General features: G+C 33.7%; 1 protein-coding gene across 16 annotated transcripts in view; it reads left to right on the top strand.

The window, feature by feature from the left end:
* Positions 1–24697, top strand: part of LOC145292181 (MAGUK p55 subfamily member 7-like) — a 752193-nt gene that overhangs the window by 146428 nt on the left and 581068 nt on the right. For all 16 annotated transcript variants that reach the window (XM_080138452.1, XM_080138454.1, XM_080138453.1 and 13 more), the window contains exon 2: positions 5426–5479. The gene's annotated coding sequence lies outside the window, so the exon portion shown is untranslated. The remainder of the gene's footprint in view (positions 1–5425; positions 5480–24697) is intronic.

Consider the following 24697-nt stretch of genomic DNA (forward strand, 5'->3'; position numbering starts at 1 on the left):
CCATCCTTGTCCCAGAAGACTGTGAGCATGACCTTGCCAGCAGAGGGCTGCACCCTTACCTTCTTTGGAGGTGGTGAGTCCAAGTGATTCCACTGCATTGACTGGGCTTTGGTCTCTGGATCATAGTGATGGACCCAGGTTTCATCCTGTGTAATGAGTTTTTTGAAAAACTTTGACTCATCTTCTTGGCACATATCCAAATTCATCTTCGAGCACTCGACGCGTTCTCGCTTCTGGAATGGTGTGAGCAATCTGGGAATCCATCTGGCAGGCACCTTATGCATATGCAAATGGTCATAAATGATAGTTTCCACAGCCCCTGTACTAATCTTGACATCTTGGGCTATTTGACGAATAGTAATGCACCGATCTTCCAAAATGGCAGCCTCAACTTGAGGAACAGATGCCTCATCAGTGGCAGAAGGGGGGCGACTAGGTCTGGGAGCTGTTTCCACAGACTTCCGGCCATGTTTGAATTCACGATGCCAGCGTTTTACAAGGTCATATGATGGGGCATTATAACCATAAGTTTCATTTCATCAAAAGTCTCCTGTGGTGTGCGTCCTTTCAAATACAAAAACCGGATCACTGCTCGACATTCAACAGGCTCCATTTCACACCTGACTCAGTTCAAACACCTGTAAAACAGAAACCACAATTAATTCAGAGTTGCAATTTGCCACATAACCTGTAGAGATATAAATCATTGCACATGCAAAATTTCAGCTAGATCAGACAACTGGAAGTGAGTCAGGGGTATTACTTATTGCACGCCCGTCGTATATATATATTTAATCTCTGAAACAGCTACATGGTAAATATCTCTATTTCACAATTTGAGTTTTCTTGTTTATGTTGAACTTGGTATCCCTAGAAATTTAAACCACAGTTTTTTTTGTCAATAAAATACTCAAAGCTTTTAGACTATATATTGAGTTTTTAAGATTGGTATGGCTAGGTTTTCTTCCTCTTATCTATTTGCCTGTCTGGTATTAAAGGCACTTAAGATTTATTTATTTATTATGCATTTTTATTCCTATATAATTTATATGCTAACTAATATATCACAGAATAATTCTTAAAAGTAATATTTTAATGGTATTATTATACTTATTACTATTATATCTTTTATTTATTTACTTTTGACACTTTTATGGCACTTTTTTACAGCAATAAAATGTTTTAATCATAGTCATTTGTTTTTATTTCCTAGTTTTGCATTTGAATTACAAAATATCTTATATTTCCCCAAGACTCCTAGCCTTGATGGAGGGGAGACTAAAACTTGCTGCTATGGGTTCAAATGATCTCAAATAACAGAAAGGGGAGACTTGATTCCAAATATTTCTCATATGTTATATCTTCCCTCTTTGGTTTTCATATATGAAGTAAATTTCACAGTGTATAAGGATTATTTGATACTGGAGATATTCATAATTTTGCCCTATTTCCAAAAGAGGGGAGATATAACACATGGGAAATATTTGGAATCATATATATATATATATATATATATATATATAATTACTACTATAATTATTTTTAATACCTACAGACACTAGTGTTTCATCGTTTTGGAAATCATTAATGCAGGGTGTCATGATTATCGCCGGTCGGGATATTCGAACCTGGCAATGAAGCCATTTGTGACTCCATTAGCAAGGAAAAAACCGATACAGCCCACGTTAACCATGAGAAATACAGTTGAAATTTAAACATCTATTTTTAAATGTCAAAACGGTTTTGGTCTCCCCTACATCAAGGCCAGACATCATGATCTGTGTGAAAGCTTAATAAACAAAGAATCTACCATGCCTCCATTCAATGTATGTGTTTCGTCGATGTAAATGTTATTTCAAACTTTAACCTGACACACGATAAGAGACTAATATATATATTCTTTATTTCCCTCAACAGAAATTGAACTCAGAATTTATTATTGACTGCTCGGCATTTGCTTTCTATATGGCTTTTTGATTTGAACACTATATTTTGATAGAGAAAACTTTACCTGCTAATGCATCATTCGTCTGTTTTTCTGACATTAAATCATGTCAGGTGAGACATTTTCCGTTTTCTTTTGTCTCTTCTGACAGCTAAAATACCTGGTTTACTGCCAGAAGAGAAGTTCCATTTGGCCTTTCAATTTGAAAGTGGTCTCTTAGAAGAGTCAAAAAGGACAGGCGCTTTATTAACAAATGGCGATAGTGTTATGTCAGTTAAGGGTTGTTTGGTACAAAATAAGATATTTTAAAGTAAGTTTATGAAAACAGTAATAAAAATAAACCGGAAATGTATTTGCTTCTATTAGCTGTGTTTAGACTTCTGAACTGAACATAATCTATGATGGAAAAGTAACTGAAGCTTTGTTTCTATTTCTGGAGTGACATCAATGAAGTGTCCTAATAAAGTTAGATAACTTTTTATGACTATTACATGTGAAACCTGAGCTGTCACAAAGTATTTCATGTGTAATATAAACTCACAATACAAGAAAGGGAGGTAATTAAACTGAAAACATTATTTCATTTTTTTTTTATATAAGAAAGGAAAATTAAGACAGGTAACTTTTCTTTTTTTTTTTTACATGGGAGTCACTTCTTATCAAGGCCCAAAGGTTACTCAAGGATAAGGGTTAGTGTGTGTACGATGGTCACTTAGACAACAGCATATTGATAGTGGTGGAACTTGGGTAGAATTTAATTATTTAAGGAGATGGCTCAACAAGAACTTGTTTACATTAGACGTGAAGAACTTGTTTACATTTTAGAATTTACAGTTATGTAAATACACTGGGTTGTGTAACGTTTTACATTATTTAGAGGTTGTAGCTGGACGAGTGCTTTCTGTGAAAGTTTAGTTTATTTTGTAATGTTAGGTGTGTTGTGTAAAAGAAATATACTGTAACTATGAAGTTAATCTGTTTTGTGAAATAGGTCTTGTTTTTATAAGGGATCATGACTCCAAAAAATCGCCAATAACGCAAAAGATGAATCGTCACAATGTAAGCAAATATGGTTTGAGCATGTCATCTAGTTTTGCCTTTCCATCACGTGACGTTCAGTGTTAATTGCAGTAGTAGTAGTAGTAGTGCACGTAAGCTATCTAAGTGTCTTTTTGTAGTAGCAGTATACATCTGAACATTAAGACGATAATATTTCTCTTTTACGTTTATTTGGTTTTTCTTTATTTTTTTTCTTTACATTTGTCTGCAAAGAATTATATGCAATGGTTAAATTGAAAGAATTCTCCCCAAATTTCCCTTGGAGAAGAAATAGCTCATATAAGAGCCTTCAGAAACACGCCTGCCTCGTCTTGCAATCCAAAACCAAAGAGGTTGACAAGTCTTATCTTTTTGCTGTTTTTTTCTCCCATTACATTTTATTGTCGATCAATGATGTTGTTTTAGGCAGTCTGTAATGAAAATATAATCTTGTCTTTTTTATTTTACACTTTACACTGGATAAGAAATTAAGATAATTCTTTTACATTAAATAAGAAATAACATTTTACATTGGATAAGAAATCAAGATAACTCTTCCTGTGGCTAACATTTGATTTATGTATTAGACGCATAGATATTCGAATATTTTATGAAAGTTCTCCTTTATGTCTCAAACACAGAGTTAGTAAAAAAATAACATTAATTTTATAACAGAGCGCATATGAGCGCATGAGAAACTATCAGCAAGAGCTGTAAGGTAGGTGGTTTGTCTATAAAAAGCGCATATGCAAATTAGGAAGTGTGCACGATAAAAAAGAAAAAAAGGACACCGCGTGGTCGGGGAGAAGAAAAAGTGCAGTTGAAAAAGATGAACGTGTAAAGTCCCTAATGATCTCTTAGTCTGGATTTTAAGAAGAGAATTAATCTAGTCTGACGTTAACCAAGTACTGTTACTGCAGGTAACACAACTTGTAGGTGCACCATTCCTTGTTTAAATCAATGTGGGATAATCATACTGAAAGTATCTTATTTAGATCTTAGTCATTTGGAATGGTGACATCAATAATGAGTGCAGTTCTTTCAGGCTTGGTCCATATTATAACGTCTGGCTTGATAAACTTTTCTTTTATGTATCTGTTTTTTTTTTTGTTGTTGTTGTTTTTTTACACAGTGATCACCACTTATCATTATTGTTATTATTATTATTGTTATTATTATCATTGTTGTTATTATTATTACTATTATTATTATTATTATTATTATTATTGCTATTATTATTATTATTTTTATTGCTATTATTGTTATTATTATTGTTATTATCATTATTATTATTGTTATTATTATTATTGTTATTATTGTTATTATTATCATTATTATTATTATTATTATCATCATTATCATTATTATTATCATTATTATTATTATTGTTATTATTATTATTATCATTATCATTATTATTATTATTATCATTATTGTCATTATCATTATTATTATCATTATCATTATCATTATTATTATCATTATTATTATTTTTATTATTATTATTATCATTATTATTTTATTATTATTATTTTTATTATTATTATTATTATTATTATTATTATCATTATTATTATTATTATTAGGCCAGTTGTTCCTATCACAACGAGTGTAATGTGCCTTTCATTCAGAGACGATGTCATTTTTAAATCATATTTTTAGGTTCTGATATTTTGCTTTTTCGCATTCAGCTCTATTAAGGCCATAGTCATTTGGGACGGTGACATCAATAATGAGCACAGTTCTTTTGTGCTTGTTCCATATTACAATGTCTGGTTTAATAGCCTTGTCTTTTATGTATCTACCAGCCTGTATGTCTTTGTCATAGAACACTGTCACTTTTCCATTTGATGTTATCGGTGATGGTTCATGTTCCTAGACGTTTGACGATCTGTCAAGGTGCATCTCTCCACAGATCTTTCAATGGAGGTATTTACATACTTTGTTGTGGCGGACAATCTGCCAATAAGATTGGGCATCCAGTTGTATGTATTCAATTGTGTACAATGAAAGTGACTCATCTGTCTTTGGTAACCAACTAGTATCAAAGAGAAATTCAACTTTGTTGTCAAAGATATCAATGAAATTGAAACACTTGTTTTTGTACTCATTACACATTTTTTAGTTCAATTAAACAAGATGGCTTTCTATTGGATAATAAACACTTGATTACTTTTTTAAATTTTGAATTCATTATTTGGTCTTTGCAAGGATAGCTGCGGACATGATATACCTCATATTTTACGTGGTTCAAATTGATTGAACATGATTCTTAAATATTTATTCATGATTTCTTATAATTATGTTTATAATTAAATAAAATATAGTGTTCTCCATACCTCCTGCGTAACACTAGGTTTTATTTGCCTTAAATAATGAATAATAAATAAAAACAGTGCAATTTATTGATTTTTTTTTTTTTTTCTATTTTCTTTTTTACAGATATGTTTTAGTTAGGATGTTTTTAATCACGTGCGACTGGCAAATCAAAACTAGGTAAGTTTTCCAACTTTTTTTATATTACAAACATTAAAACCTGACGTTGACAGTATATTATTATATATAAAAAATGAAACCAGTTATAAATGCAAAAAGTCTTCAATTGTATACATGAAAAAACTCTGCAAAAAAATATATTGACAATTACATTCGGCTTTTTGTAGCCTGATTCTTGGTTTTATTATGACGATATTGGACAAGGATAGCGTCTGTAGGTATTGTCAAGAACCACACTAATGTTTAGTATAAAGTGGCGTATAAAAGTTATGTGATACCAAAGGAAGAAAATGAAGGATACATGATACGAAACATGCAGAAAGTTAAATAATAGTCTCAGATCGATATGTTCATAGAATGAATAATATGTGTAAGTAATATTTGTATTTATTTAAAAAAAAAAAAAAGACAAATATTCTTCAACTTGCCATTCGGTTTGCCTCAAACTCCACACTGGACCCGGCACACCACTCCCCCGCCCCGACTTTTCTTTGCGGACAGACGCCACACTAGACGATTTGAAAATCACCCCTTCTCAGGTACATGGTATCATAAAAAACCTGGACACCTCAAAAGCATGTGGACCAGATCTCATCCCGGCTGTGCTATTAAAAAAATGCTCTGCTGAGGTTCCTCCAGTTCTCTCCAAACTTTACAATAAATACCTTAACGAATCTTGCTTTCCCGCCTGCTGGAAAACCGCTTCTGTGGTACCAGTCTTGAAGAATTCTGGTGAAAGAACTGACTCACTAAATTATCGCCCCATTAGTCTCCTCCCACTTTTCGCCAAAATATGTGAGTCCTTAGTTAATCAAGCCCTAGTCCAACACCTAACAGCTGCTAAACTCCTGACCGACAAACAATATGGATTTAGGCAAGCCCGTTCAACAGCAGATATCTTAACCGTAGTCTCTGAACGTATATATCGTTCACTGGACAAAACAGGGGAGGGTAGAGCGGTAGCCCTTGATATATCTAAGGCTTTTGACAGGGTATGGTACGTTGGTCTTCTAAGGAAAATTAAATCATATGGTATCACTGGAAGAATACATAATGTAATTAAATCCTTCTTAAGTAAGAGAAAAATCTAAGTTGTCCTCGACGGTCGTATATCTAAACAATATGATATAAATGCGATAGTACCTCAGGGGTCTATCCTTGGATCTTTATTATTCCTAATATTCATAAATGATCTCCCTGATAAAATTGTTTCGGAAATGGTTATATTTGCCGATGACACCACTCTCTATAACAAGCATGAGGGGAAAACAAATGAACACATATCTCAGGGAATAGCAGAAAAACTAGAGGATGATCTCCAATCTGTAGTCGAATGGAGGCACAAATGGATGGTCACATCCAATGCTGCCAAGACTAAGCTTGTTTCCTTCAATAACTACAAGAAACCTTCTCTACCACCAATAGCAATGGCCAAGAACACATTGCCTGAAAGTACTTCTTTTAAACTCCTCAGCCTAACGTTTACAGGGAACATGAACTGGAATAGATACATTGAGAGCATTGCCAAGGCTGCTGCAAAGGTGGTTTCTCTCTACCGTGCTAGAAAATTACTTACGCCTGAAAGTATCCTGTATCTCTATAAGGGCACTATTCGCCCATGAATGGAATACTGTTGTCACATTTGGGCTGGTGCATCTGCTGCTTGTCTCTCACTCCTGGACAGGGTTCATAAGAGAGTCACCAACCTGATAGATCCTGAACTGTCATCTAGGCTTCAGCCTCTGTCCTATCGACAAATCTTGCATCCCTCTGCCTGTTCTACAAATACTTTAATGGTAAATGCTCTGACGAACTGCAAGCACTTGTACCTCCTCGACGTGACTACCCCGACAAACCTGACAAGCAACTAAGTCCCACCCCTTTACAGTAGAGATCCCTAGGTGTAAGAAAGCCTTTTACTCCAATAGTTTCTTCCCCAGAACTGCAAGTCTTTGGAACTCCCTTCCAGGATTCTGCTTTCCCAACTGTACTGATATGCAGAAGTTCAAGTGTAATGTGAATAAACATCTCGCCACTCATCTCCCTTCATAATGTCCCCGCAAATTATATCCCCGATAGTAGCCCTCTACTTCAAAGTGACACTGTGCCTTGTTTGGTGTGAAAATGTAATTAAAAAAAAACATAAAATCACAATGCTCCAACATTTTACCAATAACCTGCAAGTTTACAAATTTGGACAATGTTTCAATCCTTTGGTTTTTAACTGAAAAATTCTTTACAGTCTTCTTCAACTTCATTGAAACCCTAAAATCTCTGACCCTTCATGCACAACCGCATACCATCAGAAAGACAACAATAAGAGTGCATGATTAACTCGTGTGGGAGTTCTGCCACATCCACCTTCTCGTCCAAGTATTCAGTTCCATCTGACTATGGTCTATTCTAATCAATGCCGCATTTTTTTTTGTTTTTTTTTTTAGTCTTTGAAGTTGAAGAAGTCTACAAAAAATTGTTTGAGTCAAAGAATTGGTACTTGAACCAAATTTGAAAGCGCACATGGTTTTGGCAAAATGCCGTGGACAATGATGGTTTCTATTTTAAAGAATATCTATTTTTTAACACATTCTTGCATAATAAATCATTTTAACACGATCAAAACTTTTTTCCTCAGTGTAATGTTACTTTGTATATAATTTGTTAAGGCTATCGCTCATATAACATTTACAGATATAAGTACTTTTGAAAGAATCTTGCTACAAATTAATTAAATTTAATTCAGTTGTCAACTGAATTAAAGGAATAAATTGTAAGTTAGTCAACATCATGAACTTTGGAATATAGACTTTTGTTATTTATTCATTATATTTCTCTATATTTAAACTGAGCTTCTTAAATAAGTATTGGTATATATTATAAGTAAATAAAGTATATTTCCACAGAAATATATACATACACAGAGGAGGGCAAGAGTTAGAAGCATTCTTTAAATGGCATCTGGATAATAAAAAACTGAATATTTAAGGTAGAGCTTAGATACAAAAGGAAAAGGAAAAAATCAACAATATCACAATAGCTTTCTATCTTATCTCTCTCAACCTCTACACTTTTTACCCTCTACCCTAGATATCCCAATATTTCGTTCCTAATGTACCTATCGCCAGACGTCACATTTATCTGTTACTTAATAACTTCTCTCCTCTGCTGATGAGGAGAAGCATTAAACTTTGAAATACCTAGGTGTAAAGAGTATCTATACGTCTTATCAATAGTGATGTGATTTCCTTATGGAATGGACGGTTAAATTTATATGCATTAGTATATATTTTTGTATTGTTGATTTTTCTTTTTCCTTGTGTGTGTGTGTGTGTGTGCGTATATAGTTTGTGTGTTTTTTAAATATTCAAGCTTTTATCCTTTAGCCCTGAGGTCTCCTCCCCATCAAGCATTACCCTTTATCTTTCTCATTTTCTTTTTTGTTAGCTTAGCACATTACGCACATGCACACCAAATCGTGTTCACCTGTCAGAGTTCGATATTGCGAGTTTTTAAAACATTGTGTTGGGGTGGCCATTTCCCCCCCCTTTTTTCTTTCAAAGATACCCGCACTTTATATATGTCAGACAAGCGTGCTGCAGCTTTCGTAAGTAGTTTCTTCTATCACAAGCCCAACAGTTAGATAAACAGACGAATGTCCTTTATTAATATATAGATTGCTTAATTTATTTAAAGTCGACCGCAATACAAACAAGAGAGCATAATTCAAATTCTACTGCCGCATCGACATTGAAATGTTAACGGATTGGTGACCATGATAATGATTCTTTTCATTTGCTCGTATTTATTGTAAGCAGAGATGAAAGCTTAGCTGGCTTTTGAATTTAATATCATTTCAGTCAGGTTGGCTACACGTATTCAGCTCTTACTGTTTACTTGGGATAAATATCTGTTCATGCGTTTGGTGGTTCATTTCTTTCATAAGCGGTGGCCATTTTAAGAGGTTTATATCGAGATTTTCAAAGGAAAATTTGAAAGCTAATATTCAATTTATATCAATTTTTGTATAGTTGTATATCGTGTGTGCATTGCAGGTCTCTTTCATTGATCCTTACTGCACGATGAGTGGCTATATATCAACGTTTGTAAAATATTAAGTTGTTATCATATATGGCTGGATGCTTCTATAATGATGACTGTTTATATTAGTTGGTGAAAAGAGAGGCTCAGCGTAGTATGAATGTGTCTTGTTTTCCTAGCTTGTTAAGTGTTCCTCCCCGCTGTCCGGAAGTTATTATAGTCAGGGACCACTTGTTGCCTTTTGATTGGATCTATTTGCAAACGACAGTGCTTAACATCAAACGTAATACCAATATCGTTCAACTCTCTGACAAAGTGGATTGACAAAGTTACATGTGGTGAATAAGAGATGCTGAATAGCAAGATTTGCACAAATGAAAAATATAACAAAACTAACAAAAAACAGAACAATCCAATGCAACCTATTTATCTACTTCCTAATGGAAGAGTCTATTTTTATAAAAGTTAGGTAAAACATGAAGTTTTTAGGATTTAATTAACAGTTGATCTTCGTTTTTACATTTTAAGATACCATAATAATTACAGTTCTGTTAAGCCTCGTAAAAAAAAAAAGATGGCATGATCATGTGACGAGAGTCAATAGTCTAGTGAAGACAATTCTCCAAGGGACAGCGCATGGTGGAAGGGGAAAGGGATAGCAGAGAAAGAGATGGACGGACAACATTGTAGAGTGGACGAGAGTGAGCTTTGCTACAACACAGGTTTTTGCTCCCGATTAACAGAAACAGAGGCAACTGGTGCAACAAGGATCTGGTCATAGTAAAGATTCGTCTACTAATACCATTATAATATCTGCAGTAGAATGGGATGGCCTGAGTTTATGCTTTTGGTCAGAAAGAAATTTAACATTTTTAAGATGGTGAACTGTCGCTAGATTGATTTATGATTGAAAGACTTTAAAAGAGAGATGACAGTAATTTTTCAGGTCAGTTCTTTTATCCTTTAGCCCTGATCCTACCAAGGCAATTTCCCAGCTGCTGATAGGACATTTGTTATAGAGTTTGAAAAGGACAAGGTTCAGATCAGTGGCGCATTTCCTTTATTACTATCTGGTCCAGATGCTTTGCAGGTGTTGATGATTTTTATGATAGCAAGAACAGTCAAGATAATTTTTGTGGGTCAGCTATTTGCATTCTTCAAATAGGCAAATCTTTCAACTAAGGTCGTGCAAAAATACGTATCTGCTTTCTAGATCTTTCCGAAATTATACTCTGTACCCACCCCGCCAAGACAACGTTCCATGTTAAACTGGGAGTAGAATGTGTGACATCAAGTGGTATTTCCATTTCATGTAGAAATAGTAATTGCTCGAGGACCCTTGATAACCGCTCAAAAATAGAAAAAGTTGAAAAAATACTTGTAGAACATCAAACTTTTACATGTGTTTCTGTTGCATCGGGATATGATGAATGTTTCCGAATATTTTTTTCATCTATCAGAGCATCGGTTCGGTAGTGAAGACGATCTTCTGCAACATCTGAAGCCCCTGTTCAGTCTCTAAAGACAATGGATAACCCCCTTGTAAGACTAGCTGCACGTGTAATTATGAGGCAAGGGTTATGCAATCCCCAACCACACCAAACCTGAATCGACGCTGCTTAAGTCCAGTGGCAAGGAGAAGTGCCAGACGACTGGAAACAATGCCGAGATAAGCGGAGAGTACATACAGCACATGGAATTCCAAAATGGTCACCCATTTTAGTACTGACCAGGCTCAATGTTATATGGCACAATCATGTTGACACACCGGTTCTCGCCAGATCACTGAAGTTAAGCAACGTTGAGCTTGGCCAGTACCAGATGGGTGACCATTTTTGGGAAGGCTAGGCGCTGTATGTACCTTCTGGGAAGGTTGGGCGTGGGGCCAGCACCCTCACCCTGTAAAAAGAACTCCTCACTACAAAAACATCTACAGAAAAAAGTTGTAGATGGCCTATGCCCCTTAGGGGTTCAAGGGCTATGGATGGAGGCTCAATGTTGCTTAACTTCGGTGATCTAATGGAAACCGGTGTGTCAATGTGATTACACCATATATATTTTTCTACAACATTACCAAGCCATAAAATGCACACAAGAAAACTAGCATGATTACCAGGTTGAGTTATTGGCACCACTCACCCAAAACGAAGTAGCAGAATCTAATGATATTACCACACTGTGTTGCATTAAAGTTACTGTATGAAATTACCATATCTACGCTGATGCAGTTAGTCATATCTTTAATGGTTTATTTATGAATTCCACTTGTCTGAATTCCAAGTTTAGTTAGGACTGCACAGATTTAGTTGGCAGTGAAACACCAGCATCCGACCTCTGTAAATGACATATTTGATAGCTTAAGCTGCAGAGCGCCATACTCTAACCACTGGAATCTGAATTTCCGATTTTCCTGACACCTAGTAACACTGATAAATCGGTGATAAACAGGTGAATATACATATATATATACTAGAGGGGAGGGTGCCTGGCCTTGCCCGGTCGTAAAATAAGCTAAATATGATATTTCAATTGTCCAGATTTCGTATATATTATTATAGTCATGGTTTTAAAACTAAAAAAAGAGTATATCGGTTCCTTCAGCTAGAATCGAAACCAAAACTGGTGATGTTACCACTGTACCATTGTACCAACGTGACACACATATAAACTAATTAAAAATAAACTAAGAGGAATGTACAAAATGCATAACGATTTTTCAATTTTGACCCATTTTTGACTCTTTAAAACTATTTTAAGCTAATATAAAAGAACCATAAAAATCCAATCATTTGAGGCAACTTTTAGTTTTGGAAGAGATAGAGTTTGAAAATATGGAGACAGACATATAGCCTTATATATATATATATATATATAATATATATATATATATACACACGCATACATCCACCCACTCATATATACACACGCACACTCACACACTACACACATATTGGTTAAAGTTTTCTTTGCCTAGAAAGATTTTCTTTTATTAAGTGTGGGCAGAGTATTTTGTTTCTAATTGTTTGTTATATATATATATATATATATATATATATATATATATTTTTTTTTTTTTCTTTTTATTCAATTTTCACCCCAAACAAGGCAGAGTGCCACTTTGAAGCAGGGGGCTACTATTAGGGACTTAATTAGCAGGGTCATTATGAAGGGAGATGAGTAGAAAGATGTTTGTTAACATTACACTTGAACTTCTGCATATCATTTGGCAATACTAGTCACTGCATGTATTACACTGGGGCATAGAAAATCTAGGAGAATATGTAAAATCCACTGGGAGTCTACTGTCTGCTCTATCCATAGCAAACATTTGCATCGACTGAGTGTAGAAGTAGTTCCAAAATATGTGGATGATTCTACACGAAGCCTTCACCACTATAAACAAATCATCTCCATGGATTTTAGACAATTCAGTTGTTGTATGAAGCTCATACATCAGATCGATACGAAAATCCATGTATTTACACACACGCACGCACACACACATTATATATATATATAAGTGATGGTTCTGTAGTTCCAACGAGAGAAAAAATGTATATTTAAAAGAGTGTAGCCATCAACAATTGTAGGTTTTTCAGACTTTTATCATTTTTTTTATTTTAAAATATTTTTATAACGCGTTTCAAGCCTTGTTCAGCTCTCTTCAGATGTTTTTATATAAAGGATTTTTTTAAAGTGAAAGTTTGAAATGTCTTTTTGGAAAACATTTTAACTCTGACAAAACTGTGTTTTTCAGTGAAGTGCCAATCTCAGACTTTTTGTCACCAATAGTTGGTGTGTTGTTCTAGAGTTCAATCAGAGTTAAGTCCATTTAGTAGGCGAAGGGGCTTTCGGTCTATTTGGTGAAGATTTTTATGTTTTTTTTATGATTTTCTTTCTTTTTTGATGTGTGTGTCAGTGTGTTAAGGCGAGAGTTGTCTGTTGTGTGTGTGTGTGTGTGTGTGTGTGTGTGTGTGCGAATGTATGTGTATGAATGTGTGTGGGTCAAGATCCGTGATTTTTTTTTGGGGGGGGTCGATTCCCAATCCAAACACACATACATACATGTACTCAGTCACCCAAACATAAGTACACACACACACACACACAAACAAAATGGAAAATAGATAACATGATATATACACACGCACACACAATCACACACACATATATATATACATACACGCACACACGCATATATATACATATATGTATATATGCACATATACGCATATACACATATGCATATATACAGAAACACATGCAGAAGCACACATACATACACACACCTACATATCCACACATACACACACACATACATCCACCCACTCATATATATATATATATATATATACACACACACGCACTCGCACACCACACACATATTAGTTAAACTTTTCTTTGCCGAGAAAGATTTTCTTTTATTAAGTGTGGGCAGAGTAGTGTATTTTGTTTCTAATTGTTTGTTTAGTTTAGGGAAATGGCATTATACTGGATACGGATACGCATGCTTTATCATGCTTTTTTGTTTTGTGTGTGAGGGTGTACATTTGCTTAAGTATGTATGCATCTAAGTGTATTTTGTGTTTTGCCTATTTATGCATATTGTTATTGGGATATGTTTTAAGCGGGATTGAACTTTGCTCTGAAGTTTTTTTTATTGTGTTATATATATAGGTTTTTTGTTTAAATTTCATTCAGAAAAAGAAATCAATTTTCAGAGCAGAAATTTATTGTTTAAATAAACAATACAGTTGAGATGGATTTTCGATGTAGGTTCATCTCCTCAGAGTAAAAGTCATTAGCAAATATTAGATCTAATTCGAAATAATATTGTTATTTAGCACATACAAAGAAAATATATTTAAAAATCAATTACATAGATAATGAAAATAGATGAATTAAGAGTAGATACAATAAAAGGATATGAATTTATGGTATCCAGGTGTCGTGGTAATCCTTATCTAGAGTAGTATATTGTAGTCAGAGTCCGAGTTTGTTGAATAAATCCACATTGTAGGTAGATTCCAATTTATTATAAGGTATTATTACCTCCAAAAATATTCCGTAAAACTCGATACCACATGATTAATTAATCGGTGATTCTGAGATATATATATATATATATATATATATATATATATATATATATATATATATATATACTAATAATAACCTCCATTACACTGGACTTCTTTAAATACGGTTGGTAATTTTTATTTTAATGTTGAACTGAATGAACTGTCCGCATGAACTGTTTTCATATTTATATTCTTATGTGTTTTTTTAAAGTTTTGTGACTACAACTCTTAAAACTTTTACTTTCATCCTATGCAGTAACCAGCAAATACATAGAAATGTTAAAATTTTAGCTATTTGATTATTTTGCTAACAGTTTTTCCTCTGATGAGAATAATTAGCATTCTTTGAAACTCCGCGGATTAAGGATCACTGAGCTACCAGCTTTTGGAGTATTCTACCGAATAATAAAAACTTTTTGTAAATTTTTACTTTACAGCTTCATTCTTATATATAGATAGATAGATACATTATTATTTAAAAGGAACTTGGTGTGTTCGTTCCCTATGGACTCGAAAGTGGCTGGCCCGATTTTTAGGAAATTTCACATGAAGGTACTTTTTCGAAGGCTTGGCAGTGTTCTTACGTAGGTTTTGTATCAGAATATCTTTGTGACAGACCAAAATATAGAGTCTCTTCTAAAGATGCGCTGACGCATTTGCAAATTCCGCAGATTTTTGTTTCTATTTCTAATAGAAAACCCAATGCATAATTGACCTTTCAACAGTCTGAACTTGAAGTGTAAATTTGAAAGATAATTTCAGAATTTCAATCTCGAAATTCTTGAAGCCAAATAACTATCAAACTTGGATTTCGTACTTAACGAACATCATATATTTCTTCCAATTCCAGATAAATATTTGCTTCTATTCTGACTGTCATAACGGATAAGATTTAAATCCGCTGAATAGAGCCGAAATAAATTTGAAGAGGAGTCTAAATGCTGACTTGTTCGAAAATGTGACACGTTTATCGCTTTTCTATTTTCGATTCTTGCTTTGAAAGATAACAAACCAACTGCCTCGTGAAAGTTCAGTGTCTCCAAGGAATGCACTAGAAATGTCTGATAAACGGTTTCGGTTGATATCATTACAAAGAAACGTATTTTCCATTCTGATATTTGAACATTTGATTAACCTATTCTAAAAGGTCAAGTCAATATCAGAGGTCAAATGACAAGAAAAACGAAGATTAGAAATTAATTACAATCAAATTAAATTAGTTATACTTTTATGATTTGTATAAATAAAACTTATATATTCCAACACTTTTAAAAATCAAATTTAAAAATGTTTTTTTTTTTAATAAAATATCATACCAAAATGCAATTATCAGCAAGAAGCTAAGTAATCCAATTTATCAAATTTCCACTACTAACGATGACTAAGATATGTTCCGCTTGACCACTGTACACCCATTTACCCTTATCTTCGAGTGGCCTCCGGGCCTTGATAAGTGGTGACTCCTTTGTAAAAAATAGTAACACAAAAAAAGACCCAACAAAATTCGACATATATATATGTCTAAAACGTCTTTGAGTATTTTATAAAGAGATACTAAAATAAAAAAATTAAAAATACAGTTTAAATTCCTGGAAAAACAACTAAATTCAACATATATGCGTGTGTGTGTATGTATGTATATGCATTAAGTTATAAAAATATATGCCAACCTAGATACACAGAATTTTCCGCGTTCCATCCTCATTCAAGCTAGAATGCATGGAATATTTGGTACCTTGTGTTATATATATATATATAAATATACACACATATGTAGTGCTTAGTTTAGCTGGCTAACCAATCATTCATTGTTACTCCCGCCCACGAGTTTGTCTGCATCAGCCAATCGCCGTGCTTCACTTGAACAACATTTGGATACTTCTAGTTCCTGTTCTATTATGTTTTGTACCGATGACGAATATGTGTACATCAAACACACACTTAAGATAGGATCAATTATTAATTCGATACATTAAAACAAGGAGGGATCTATGTGAAAATATTTCTGCAGAATGATCTGGATTCAAACTTAGCACACCAAGGTTGTCAGTCCATGTTGTTAACCAGTGAGCCACTGTTACTTTCCTGCTGTTGTTTTGGTGCACATTAATTTGATAATTCCAGCACAAAATCATTTGGGTTTTAACCATGTTTCTGTCATTTTTTATTTTTTACTATACCATCTTATTATGCATGTATTCATACATAATACATCCAACCCATCCACCTACAAAGGGGAGCATCTACCCCAAAACCTAACTGCTCTCTCCCACAGCTCAGTTAAAAAGAGGAAGATCCGATCAACTTATTCACCATGTATCACTAGCGACTTTCTCTCTGTCTCTGTCTATCCTGCCACATAGTTCTATTTGTAAATTTAAACTTTTAATAGTTTTACTTTATTTAGTTTTAACGTTATGTGGAAATTTTCTTATTTCAACCTTATTTAACTTTTTAAACTTTATTTGAATATTGTTGCAACTATAAACATTTTTTTAAGATAATAAAATACTGATATTTAATGTTCTTGTGATGACTTCATTTAAAGAACAAATTGCATCACAACGTTCCAAGAACATTAAGTGGGTCTGATCAACCAATGAACATAGCCAGTTATAGAGGTGCATCTAAAAAGATCAAGTATAGTTTAATTAATGGAATTTTGATCTTAATTTTTCTGTACCGAAATCACCATTCGAATATCGTTGAGAAAAATCAAGGAATTCTTCAGATTTGAAGCACTTGGGGTAAAACCAGAAGTGGATGATAAATATCTTTAATGTTTATGGCATTCCAATCTACCATTGTACAAATATTGAAATATGAGCAAGTGCACTGAATAGCTATTAATTTTCTTTTTCTGATCGAAATTGAAATAGATGCTAAGGTTTGATTTGAAATCAATCAGCCGATTAATTTGGAGAAGCTGGATTGAAAAAGAACATTAATTTTCTCTAATTTAGAAATCAATATATTCTTTACGGTTGCACACGTGATACAAACCGACTGCAGTTGATATAAAGAAATTTGATTCTGACGATAATCAAAGGTCGGATTCGTTTTGTTCAAAAGAATTTGAACAAACAAGTTAATGCAAACTAAAATATTTACAGAATTTGTTCTGAAGTTGTTTTTAAAATTAGTTTTGTTTTTTTTTTTATTAAGAAATGCATTTCATTATGGACTACAAATGTAAATTTGTAAATTCGGCTAAGAATTCTTAAATTAGTTTTTTTTTTTTTAAACAATTCATAAGTTTGTGTCGTTCAATAAAATCTGGCTCAGTGAGTATTTTTGATGTGATTTTTGATTTTGATTTTAAATTATAAAGACAAAATATGATTTGAAGCAAAAAATAAATACAATAAAAATCAGTTTATTTACCGAACACAAAGAATACATCCGGGCAGTTGCATACAAGTCCACCATGAAGGTAAAATCGTGACAAACACAATGATTAAAAGATGACCACTTAGATCGAAGGTTACATCGACCGAAACGTTGTGAGAATATTTAAAATGAGAACAATAGTTTGATTTATTCAAATAATACAAATTGTTTTACAAATATAAAGAATTTTTAGCTTTTTTCATCAAACTTCACCATATGCCATTTTTTTTATTATTATTAAAGTGTCCTACATGCTCTGTCTTTTTGACAAAGTTCAGCTTTTCTTTCATAAAATACACGACTAGCTACAACCACTATCAACAATTTCCCCCACGTCTAATGTACAAAAATTCTTGTTGAACCATCCCCTTACAAAATCAAATTCCACCCGACTTGCACCATTAACGATTACTGCCACTTTACATAATTCGCAAATAAATCCAGTTTCTAGTGAAAAATGGCATTGCCAGATCTGTAGAATATAAAGTCGTTTTCTAAAAGAAATCAACAATTTATATATTGAGAAGAACCTATTGATTCGTGCATTATGAATAATGTGAGTGTCAATCAGTACACAGGTTCAATCACTGACTTATTATTGAATATTGTTTGGATTATTCAGATATTGCGTAATGGATAAAGTATTAGGTACAATCAACAAGGACTTTTTTTACATTAGACTTGAAGGCTATGATATTATAATCAGCTAGGAAACAGGCCAGCAGAACAGTGTTCCACAGATGGGCAGTTCTCGGAAAGAAGCTTTATTCATGGAATCTGCATATAGATTTAGGCACAGATAGAGAGTGGGGGAAATTGTTGATAGTGATTGTAGCTAGTCGAGTGTTTTTTGTGAAAGTCTGGCAAGGGAGGGGGCATAGATTGGAGCTTATTTGATCGAATTACAAAAGACAAATATTCAGGTAAAAATTTTAGAATCTTCAGTTATGCAAATACACTGGGTTTTGAGTTCCTTAAAAGTTTCTCCATCAAGGGGAGCTAATCCAGGAGAGCTAATCAGGACAAGTCGTCTCGGATTCAATAACTCACAACTCTATGATACTACATTCACATACTCGTTATCCAGGTCTATCATTTTTCTCTGCATGAGAGAATAATGGGTTTGCAGAGGATACTGGCAGGTATGAATATTTGGCAAGAATATTTCTCTGTCCTCTCATATATAGCGTATGGTATTTCCAAATGGTCAGGTTCAACATTGCTTAGCTTTAATGATTTAACAAGAACCAACATATCAATGTAATTATGCTATATATTTCAGCTAAAATGAATGATTCTTGGTAGTGGTTGTAGCTAGACGAGTGCTTTTTGTGAAAGTTTGGCAGCTGAGATGAATGCTTTTTTTTACAAAGAAATCACCATTTATCAAGGGCCAAAGTATAAGGGTTTATGAGTGCAAAGTGGTCACTGAAACAACAGTTAGTGGTGAAAATTGGGTAGAATTTGATTACTTAAGAACTTGTTTACATTGGACTTGAATACGATCATGTTCTAGTCAGCTGGGAAGCAGACTAGCAGTACAGAGGTTCAAAGGTGGGCAAATTATACTTTTCTGGAGGTTGGAGGTTTAATCCTCAGTGCAGGCAAGACAATTGTGAATTATTGAAGATTACTACCATAGGTGACAGAACGAGAGCATGTTAGTCACGTGGATTGAATAATGGATTACATCCAGATTCCCGAGTTCAACAGAAAAATTCCCGAATTCAACAAGATACACATGAAGAAGATGAGAGGTTACATAAACCGGAATGTTATAAAAAAAAATAACACTCAAAATGAGAACAGTAGTCCGGATAATCCAAATACAAATTATCAATCCTCATCTCAAAAATTCAAAAACCTAAGATAGTTTGTTTATAAGAATACACTTACATTGATTATCATTGGTTAACAAACCACATTAAAATTGCTCAACTTTTTCTCAGGATATTCAAAAATGGTTGCATGGACATAATAACTAATTATTTAATTATTGTTGTTAGTGAGACTGTGGAAATTCCATGGTTAATAAAAAAAATGTTGATTTTAAATTTATCTTATTACTAGCAGGCCGTCCGGCGTTGCCCGGTCGTAAAATACGCATGAATATTATATTTTAATTGATACAGAAACTGAGACATGTGCATGCAAGTATTATGTTTTTTTCTAAACCGTTCACTTTTTGTAAGTAAAAAAAAAGAAGAAATACTCGAGCTGAGATCGAAACCAAAACCTAAAAAGAGTGAGTCAAGTACAATAACCACTAGATCAGCATAACACGATCTTTAAAAGTTGTTTTCAAACCTACTTATTCTTAACATAAGTAATCTTTAATGTGAACTATTCACGCATGCGCATTTGTGAAACAATTAGAAAACAGGTAACTCTGATGACTCTCACATACCATTTTTTTAATTTTGACCCCTTTGCAGCCCTTTTTCTGGATGAAAGCGAATTAAAAAGTTTTCCACGTGTCTGAATATCCTATATACCAAATTTCAAGTCTGTACATCAAAAATTCGTTGAGTATATAGGTTAAGATATGTCCTCTCTCTCACACACACACACACACACACTCACACATTCTCACTTTTATAGACACACACACACACACACACATATATATATATATATATATATATATATATATATATATATATATATATATATATTATTGCTATTAATTTTAATTAAATTTGTTCAACCCCACCGAGTGGTAAAAAAAAACAAATTGGTAAATAATTGAATAGGCTTCTTTTAAAACATAATGTTATTCCTTGCTATCACTTTTAATTACAGTCAACACATACTACCTCCCCCCCCCCCTCTCTCTCTCTCAACTGATATTGCACCCTGCCTCACTCGCATATATCAACACATGTGAATTACTCTCTCCCTCTCTTCCATTTCTGGCTTTGAGTGTTCAACTGAGCTCCAGTCTATGGTCCTTCCTCGTCAATATTTTACAAAATCACTCGCCTAGCCAAAACCACTAATAATTTCCCCCACTCTTTATCTGTGACTAAACCTAAACGTGGATTCCATCAACAAAACTCCCCACCTGTGGAACTCTGTTCCTCTGGTCTGCTTTCCAGCTGACTACAATATTGTCATCTTCAAGTCCAACATAAACAAATTCTTATTGAACTGTCCTCGTAAATAATCTAATAATACCAAATTTCCACCACAAACGATTATTATGCTATTGTCTCAATGACTACCGTACACATATTAATCCTTATTCTCGAGTAGCCTCCAGGCCTTGATATCTGGTGGAAAAAAACAAACAAAAGAACTTGCTATGTTTAAACTTCTTCCTACTTCTCTTCTTTCAGTCTGTATGTATAAATTAGTGATGAGACGATTCCAATATTTTTCCTGATTCCGATGCAATTACCGATTCCGATTCTTTATAAATCTCTAAATATTTAACTATAAAGTGTTATGCCCCAACTACTGTAAAAACACATCTTAAATGTCCCTATATTTTATCAAACGTAAAAACACACTTGTGAGGTGGTGGTCTAGAGATTTTAGTTTTACTGGAAGTTTAAATCAATAAATATTTATCATTTTATTATTACTACAAGCAGTGGAAAATGTTTCTTAAATCAAAATAAAAAGATAATTAGAGGAATCGGTTTTGGCATCGGAAAATAGGCTCAAATTTTTCCGATTCTGATGTCCCAAAAAGCTCCGATTTTTCCGATTTCCAATTCCGATTAATCGTCCCAACACTAGTACGAATACTGAATAATATTTCGCATGCACAACTAAAAGATTATATATTCATGGCTTATTTGAAGCTAGCAGATATTCCTGTGTTAGTTTGGACATTCTTGTAATTGAAATCTTATGTGCGTTGTTGTCATTATACATTTAACTAAGTAAACCCGTTGGTGACACAAATGCAGCTGTAATGTTGATGGGTTGACCTTTCAGACTGACTAAGCAGAATTATGACAATGTTACCGAAGCAAGTTGTGAAAACTTGCTATTATAGTCAGCTGCAAAGATTCTCAGAAGATTTGCAATCGATACAAATCCTGATGCTCACAATAAATTGATAAAAGTATGTTTGAGATAATTCAGTACTTATTAAGCTGAGGGATTTCAGACTGTTTATGTCTTGAATACTTGTAAGTTGGATGACCTCGAAATGTAGCATTTTACGGACCCTACGTCAATTAACTTGTATGGATTTTAGCAAGAGTCACAATGAGTGCACGATAATAACCCATATCTTTGAAATGGAATCATTCCCAAGACTGAATCAAGGATAACCGACATGTAAAGTCAAAGCTAAATAGCATAGATAAAACAGAGGTGAGATGACGAATGACATCACGTTGTCGAGCTGAGAAAAACACAAAGGTTTCCAAATCAGTCTGTCTGTGGAAGCCATACAACAGAGACCATCAATAATGCGAGTCTGTTATAGGTTGTGTGAGGCAGTTGGCCAAGAATGTAAAAAACTTTGATAATCTAAGTGTAAAATGTTACCTCGATGTCTCTGTTTGTGTATCACTTATTTATGTTAAGAAATTAACTAAATAATTAAATAATTAACTAAGAGAACATTAGTCTTTCTCTCCCTCCTGAGTTAATTTCTCCAAAATAAAGCCTTTAAGAAATCTCTCAGAGTATGTTTTGTGTCTTTCCTGCAACAATGAAAAAAATCAAAAGGCGCATAAAAAAGAAGACAGGATAAAAGAGTCAAGCAGTAGAAAGAACTTTTTTTTATTGAAAATATTACAAAAACAGAATTGAACAATGTAGATCATTGGACAAAAAATATGATCGAAATTATCGGCGATTGTCGTTAATGTTGTTTTGCTTGAAGTTAGCAGAATTAACCATGACATAAAAGCAAAACTCAAAAGTAAATTTTGGGGTGACAGTAGCTAAGTGGTTAACAATACGGATTGAAAACCTGAGTATACCACGTTCACTCCACAGGAAACTCATTTCTCAAATCCACACTTGACCATGTGTCTAACCTCCTGGAGATGAGATAAATAAAAAATAAAAACAATTTTCGTTTGATTTTTTTTTTAAATGAACAATTCTAATTATTTACATCGTTTTTCAACGGATAACTATCAACATTCATATTTTGATTTCAACTAGGTTTCCATTTAAAACATCAATACTTGATAGATAGCCATATTGGAGGATAACACAATCAAAAAGATTCACCTATTTGCTAATTTTTTAGCATTACACCGACCAATTTTTGTCTCTAGTAGATCATCCAAACCGTAGCTCATCATGTAAACAGCTTCTTTTTTTTTTTACATTGAGGTCACCACTTATCAAGGCCCAGAAGCCACTCGGGGATGAGGGTTATTGTGTGTACAGTAATCAATGGGGTAGTGTTGTAGTATTCGTTAGTATTGGAGATTTGATAAAGTGTCATTACTTAAGGGAGCGGTTCATCAGGAATTTGTTTATGTTGAACTTGAAGACATCCAAGGTGGGAAACAGGCAAGTATTAGAGAGTTCCACAGGCGTGCAATTCTAAGAAAGAAGCTTTGTTCATGGAATCTACATTTTGATTTAGGCACAGATAAAGAGTGGGGAAAATTATTGACTGTGGTTTCAGTTAGACGGGTGTTAATTGTGAAAAATTGGAGAGGGGGGACCAGAGATTGGAGCTCAGACGAGCACTTGCCATGGAAATAACGATAAAACAGAGATAGGCTCACAACGTCTCTTCTGTGGGAGAGAGGTTGCAGGGAAGAGAAAAGGGCATCCGCCACTAAGCCACGAAGTCTATTTTGTACTCTGTCAAGGCAGGATAGGTTGTTTTTAGCAGCTCCTGCCCAGCTCGAGTCGTGTTGCGTAGGTTACACATAGCAGTTGCAATAATGTTGTTTTTTTTTTCTTTTTCTCTTTTTTTTTGATTGTAGCCATCTTATTTTTTTCTAATAGCAGTGATTGGAGACGTTATTGATAGTGGCAGTACACAATCATTCACATTTAAAATTCTTTGAGAACTTTCCTTTTTCTTTTATAATATACAGACAAAATACTCTGTGGGGTATCCCCCTAACTCATTTCCTCATGGATTGGGAGGATGGCATTGATCCAAATACGCCCACTCTTCTGCATGGTTTAGAAACGAGAGAAAGATCTTATCAGCATATTTGCTACGTGTCAGTGGAGACTTTCTGTCTTTAATGCAACTCCCTGCAGATGTTAATTCTAAGCTTTACCGTAATTAATTTCCCGTTTTTTCTGCTTAAGCTAACTTGATGTGAAAGTTCCGATTTTTACGCTATTTTAGAATACACATGTTCAAGATTGCTGCAGGTTGTTCAAATGCAATCAGGCAGCATAATATAGATATATTTTCACTTTTTAATTAATTTAAGATATATTTTCTATATGGAATCGTTGATTAGAAAATAACACCAAAGGATAAAAAGTATATGATTATAAAACTGAACATCGTCCGACCGCCCTTGCTTGCATCTTGTCTTTACCAGTGATTTATTTTTCCATAGAACTTTTTATGAAAAAAATATTAAAAGTAATTTTTTTTTTAATTCTTCTAAAAATGCTTCATCATGTTATAATTTTTTATCCTAAGTAATGCTATTAATGGCTGACAGAGTAATTATCAGCAAAACGTGTTCAGAAAATATAAAAACGGAAACATATCTGAATGAAAAATGGATGACGACATATTTTCTTTTCAGTTTTC

Source organism: Euprymna scolopes, chromosome 13, assembly GCF_053919585.1.
Source record: "Euprymna scolopes isolate OS-2025 chromosome 13, ASM5391958v1, whole genome shotgun sequence".
In the NCBI taxonomy this organism is placed as follows: Eukaryota; Metazoa; Mollusca; class Cephalopoda; order Sepiida; family Sepiolidae; genus Euprymna; species Euprymna scolopes.